The following is a 6405-nucleotide window of genomic DNA, read 5'->3' as shown; positions in this document are numbered from 1 at the left end:
AAATTTAATTTGTTTCTCTTCCATATCATCTAAATCTGTTGCTGTACTATTTTGTGATTTCCCAATGGCTTTTCATGAATTTCAAGTGATGTCAGTTGTGAGATAGATAGTCTCCATGATTATTTGTCATTCTGGGATTGCTCTATTTGTATAACTGCAAAACTTTTCAATTGAACACAAGCCAGTGAGCAATAATAGGTGGACAATCATGAATATGTCCAAGGGCTATCTGGAGGCTTTTTGACTGGTTTGGAACATGTCAAACACTTTTAGGATTGCCACTTAACAGTTTTGTTTATCAAGCAGTGGTAAGCCTTTTTGCAATATCTCTTTACCGATGAGGCTTAGCTAAAATGGAGACTTACATGCAAATAACAGAATACTATATTGCATCCAGGATCATAATGTATGAGAAGTGACAGCTTGGGTGGGTGGACGAATGGGTGCAGACAGGATGTAAGGTAGTGCGATAGTCTGTTATTCTTGTTTAACACCTCCACAATGAGGTGATTGTCAGCTGTATAAGAAATTAAATCGTTTGCAGAAATGTTTGGCATTGGCATATTTCTGTGAATAACTAGCACATGATTTGTCTGTGTTATGTATTGAGTAAAGAACTGTAGATGCTCTTCACACAGTGTTAAGCCATTCCATCAGTGGCAGAAAGTAAGTGTAGGTTATAATCTGGCTTAAAGGACTGCAGTTACAAAATGACACTAATCTGGCATAATCAATTAATATTATATGGAAAGTTTCCACACATTCCACCACTGACTCCACTCTGAATTGTTCCACTTGTCTTCCCTTATGAAGCTGGGCACAAATGCCACTCAAATTTAAAATGTTAGTCTACATCTACGTCTACATGGCTACTCTGAAAATCACACTTAAGTGCCTGGCAGTGAGTTCATCAAATCACCTTCACAACAGTTCTCTATTATTCCACCCTCGAACAGTGCATCGAAAAAACAAACACCTATATCTTTCCACGTGAGCTCTGATTTCCTTTATTTTATTATGATCATAATTTCTTCTTATACAGGTCAGGATCAACAAAATATTTTAGCATTTGGAGGAGAAAATTGGTGACTGAAATTTCATGAGAAGATCCAGCCATAATGAGAAATGCCTTTGCTTTAATGATATCCACCCCAAAGCCTGTATCATGTCCATGACACTTGTTTCTCAATAATACAAAACAAATTCTTTGAATTTTCGTGATGTACTCCATTAATCCTATCGGGTAAGGATCCCACACCATGTAGCAGTACTCCAAAAGAGGACAGAGACACACATTGTAGGCAGGCTCTTTAGTAGGTCTGATGCACCTTTTAACTGTTCTTTCAGTAAAATGCAGTCTTTGACTTGCTTTCCTCACAACATTTTATATGTGTTCTTTCCAATTTAATTGTTCATAACTGTAATTCCTAGGTATTTAATTGATCTTACAGCCTTTAGATTTGATTTATTTATCACGTAACTGAAGTTTAATTGATTTCTTTTAGCACTCATGTGGCTGACCTCATACTTTTCATTATTTGGAGTCACAAATGTCAATTTTTGCACCAGACAGTTATCTTTTCTAAATCATTCTGCAATTTGCTTTGATCTACAGATAACTTTACTAGGTGATAAATGACAGTGTCATCTGAAAGCAACCTAAGACGGCTGCTCACATTATCTCCTAAATCATTTACGTAGATTAGGAAAAGCAGAAGACCTATTAGTTGACTGGTTGGTTGGTTTGGGGAGTGAAAGGACTAAACTGCTGGATCACAAGTACCTAACACTATCTTGGGGAATGCCAGAAATCACTTCTGTTTTACTCAATGACTTACTGTCAGCTCATAAGAGCTGTGACCTCTCTGATAAGAAATCACGAATCCAGTCTCATAATTGATATGATATTCCATAAGCATACAATTTTCTTACAAACTGCTTGTGAAATACAGTGTCAAAAGTCATCTGGATATCTATAAATACAGAATCAATTTGAAATCCTTTGTCAATAGCATTCAACACTTTGTGTGATTAAAGATTGAGCTGTGATTCTCAAGAACAATGCTTTCTACATCCTTGTTGACTGTGTCAGTGGTCCATTCTCTTCAAGGTAATTCATAATGTTTGAACACAATATACGTTCCAAAATCCTGCTGCATATCAATGTACTGATATGGGTCTCCAATTTATTGATTTACACCTATTGCCTTTCTTGAATGTTGATGTGACCTGTACAAATTTCTAGTCTCTGGGTACGGCTCTTTCATCGAGTGAGCAGTTGTATATGATTGTCAAGTATGGAGCCATTGAAAGTCTCTTTGTGTTTGCTGCCTGATACTAAAATCAACTCGATTCAATATTTCAGCAATCCAACTGTTCGTCATCTTCAGGAGAACACTGCTTCTGCTGCTGAGTCCTGCTAAGAACTGATGCCAAGGCTGAAAAACGACATCCTATATGGCCTCCGTACCATACATGGTGCATGCGCTGCTCATCACGGTTGCTGCCCTCCAAGACTCAGCAGGTGGCACACCCTTTGTAGAACACTGGTGGCCATGATATATCACACTCAGAGATGATTTTTGAACACTCAGACTGGCTGCACTGAAGAACGTTCTGTTTTGATGTGGGTTAGTACAGGGTTCCATGTCCTGCTAAGAGGGAACCCACTGTCTCTATTAATCAAATTTTCCACCAACCTAATTTCAATTGCTTCTTTATAAACACTGTTCCAAAAACTGGAAGTGTTGGCAACTATCACAGTTTTGTCAAATTTCATACTGTGTCACTCGTTTAAGCAATGTTCTGCTATGGTCGACTTTTCCGGCTGGTGTAGTATCGTATGATGGTGATGTTCCATGCACCTGTCATGAACTGTGTGAATCGAATGGCCAATGTAAATCTTCCCTTATGGACACAGAATTTTGTATATACCAAGCTTCCTAAGCCCCAAATCATCTTTCACAGAGCCGAGTAGTGCCCTAATCTTGGAAGGTGGACAAAACACACTCTTGATATTAAAACTCCTTAATATTTTTCCAATCTTAAATGAGACACTGTCAGCCTAAGGTATAAAGGCCACCACTCTATGCCTCTCTTGGTGCACCTCCAGTGATGGTCCCAACTCCATAGCCTGATGAATCTGCTTCTCAGAGTATGCATTTTCCTTAAAATGACGCAAGTTCTCGGGTTAAATTGCCCGTGCCAGAAATGGTGTATGCTCCGCATACCAGGGTCCCAAGGGTGCCACTGTATTCGTATGGTGGATGACAACTCTTAGCATGCAGGTACCAATCAATGTGCACTACGTCCCAGAGTCCCATCTGCTTTTCCTAAACCATAATGTCCAAGAGTGGAAGGATCCCATCACTTTCAACCTCCACGATAAATTCAGTGCTGGGATGGAGTCAGTTGAAGTGGTGCAAAAATCTGTTGAGAGCATGACGGCCACATGGCCAGACAAAAAAGGTATCATCTACATACTTCCAGAGGCACATTGGTTGCAAAGCCAAAGTCCTCAGTCGCATATCCCAGAAGGCCTCCATAAATAAACTGGCAACTTTGGGTGATAAAGGACTGTCCATAGCCACTCCATCATTCTCTTCAAAAATTGGCCATTAAATGAAAAACACAAGGATGTCAGCACGTGATGAAAAAGCTTCACCAACTCTCCATGCAGTTTTTTACTAATCAAACTGAGGGATTCTTCCAGAGGGTGTAAGATTGGTAATTTTTGCCTCACAAATATTAGTATATGCTCAATAGTAAATGCCTGATGGACTGACATTATCAAACAATTGTAATGTAAAAGAAATGAACCATCGCACAGCAGTGAGAGAATCTATTATTCTTTATCTTTTCTGTTCCTGTGCGGTGGTTGTAAATCTCTATATAAACATATCGATTAATGATATAAAAATAATTCTGTTGTTTCAAGACAAATGAGGCTTTGAGCACTTCACCTTTTACTATTTCTATTCCAAGAAAGATAGACACAGACTTGCTTCGTTTTGCAATCTGTATTTTGTAATTTGTGGAAAATATTCTGTAAATGTGCTAATTGTCTTCTCAATCAGAGAAAATATATGTTTATGTAATTAATTATGAGCAGGCACCATCAAGAGGACATCAATCTCAAATATTGCCAGTTACATGCAAAGCTTTTGTTAATACGCATCAGCTATTGTAACTGTAATATAAAAAGGTACCTAGCATTAAAATCGTATGTTATATATAAAGTGTGCTTATTTAGATAAATTATCCTTAAGTATCTCCATCTCCTCATTACTTGAATGTTAATCATTTTGTATCAGTTTATCTCCAGAAATTATGATCATGCTGATGGACCGAATGCAGCATTGAGGCAGGAGGAACATTATCATTTTCCTATCACTTCTGAATCAATCCTTTTTCATTGTGTAGTGTTGTTTTTCTTTTAAAGTCAGTAAATCATTTGGTCCCTTAGAGTTGATCTGGGTATGACTGCATCACTGTAATGAAAATGCATGGAAATGATAATATTGCTTCCTACCAATGTCACATAAATTAATCCGCTGCCCTAAGTCCAAAGAATGTCAGGTATTTAAAAAATATTTATCAGGTGAAATAATAGTTACAGTGACTTGTTACTATAAGACAGTACAATCAACCTCTGATTCTGTTGCCAAGTTACACACAAAATTTCATTATATCTTCAACACTATATTGTTTCAATATAATGGAAGGAAACATTCCACGTGGGAAAAATTATATATAAATACAAAGATGAGGTGACTTACCGAACAAAAACGCTGGCAGGTCGATAGACCACAAACAAACACAAACATACACACAAAATTCAAGCTTTCGCAACAAATTGTTGCCTCATCAGGAAAGAGGGAAGGAGAGGGGAAGACGAAAGGAAGTGGGTTTTAAAGGAGAGGGTAAGGAGTCATTCCAATCCCGGGAGCGGAAAGACTTACCTTAGGGGGAAAAAAGGACAGGTATACACTCGCACACACGCACATATCCATCCACACATGGTATGTGTGGATGGATATGTGCGTGTGTGCGAGTGTATACCTGTCCTTTTTTCCCCCTAAGGTAAGTCTTTCCGCTCCCGGGATTGGAATGACTCCTTACCCTCTCCTTTAAAACCCACTTCCTTTCGTCTTCCCCTCTCCTTCCCTCTTTCCTGATGAGGCAACAATTTGTTGCGAAAGCTTGAATTTTGTGTGTATGTTTGTGTTTGTTTGTGGTCTATCGACCTGCCAGCGTTTTTGTTCGGTAAGTCACCTCATCTTTGTATTTATATATAACACTATATTGTTTATAACACTACCAGGGACACATGTAAACAGAGATACTGCATCAAAACCCACTAGTAAATCTGAAGCACCTAGCATTAAAGATTACAATCACTGAGTAAAATCAACCAAATTGAAGATGTGGTGTTCACACCTGCGAAAAAATGGACTGAAAACAGATGTTTCAACAGGTTATAAGTGGGTGCACCCAAATCACTAACAATAGGGTATAGAGGCACCCCTTGCTTATGTAACTTAGGCAGGCCATACATCCTGGGTGGAAAGGCAGCACCAGGATGAAGATTCTTAATAAATCTTTTTCAAAAGTGAAAGTGTCTTGCTCTTAATCCTTTCTGTGGAGTCACTAGATAGTCTTCTGTAAGCCAGGACATTGAGTAGTAAATCCATTTTAAGGACATAATCATCCAATGTCATTACAATCGTGGCATTCTCCTTGTCAGCTCGTAAAGCTACTACTTCATCATCATTTTTAAGGGAATGATTGGCTGCTCTCTCTGCAGAAGAGATGTTATCCCATGGTGGCTGAGTCTGACATAATGTGTGGGACACATCTTGTCATATTTCTTCCACCTGGTGCTCAGGGAGGCTGTGGACTGCTTGTTCAACTGAGCAGATAAATTCTGTGACAGGAAGTTTCTTTGGGGAGGGAGCAAAATTTAAACCTTCCTCTAACACCACCACTGTGGGCCCATCCAATGCCTTCCTGGAAAAATTAACCGCAGTGTGTGGAAGTTTATCCCCTTCTGATGCTGTAGGATGAGAAAGAAGCTGTTCAAATTTCAAGGATTGTCTGGTAATGGTGCTCCTATATGCTTATAAAAGATTATCTAGTCTAGACAGGATTAAGCGCAAGACCCTTTCATTTTTGAAAAAAGAGTTCATTTTCTGAAGATTTAAGTAAAAAACTTCATCCTCGTGCTGCTGTTCTGCCTAGGTTTTATGGTCTGCCTAAGTTAGATAAGCAAGGGGTCCCTCTATGACCTATTGTTAGTAATTTGGCTGCACCCACTTATAACCTGGTGAAGTATTTAACATCTGTTCTCTGTCCATATGTTGACAAGTGTGAACACCATATCTCCAATTTGGTGGACTTTATTTG

The sequence above is a fragment of the Schistocerca piceifrons genome, chromosome 6 (genome assembly GCF_021461385.2).
Source record: "Schistocerca piceifrons isolate TAMUIC-IGC-003096 chromosome 6, iqSchPice1.1, whole genome shotgun sequence".
Taxonomy (NCBI): Eukaryota; Metazoa; Arthropoda; class Insecta; order Orthoptera; family Acrididae; genus Schistocerca; species Schistocerca piceifrons.
The sequence above is the reverse complement of the archived record's forward strand: the minus strand, read 5'-3'. Positions refer to the sequence as shown.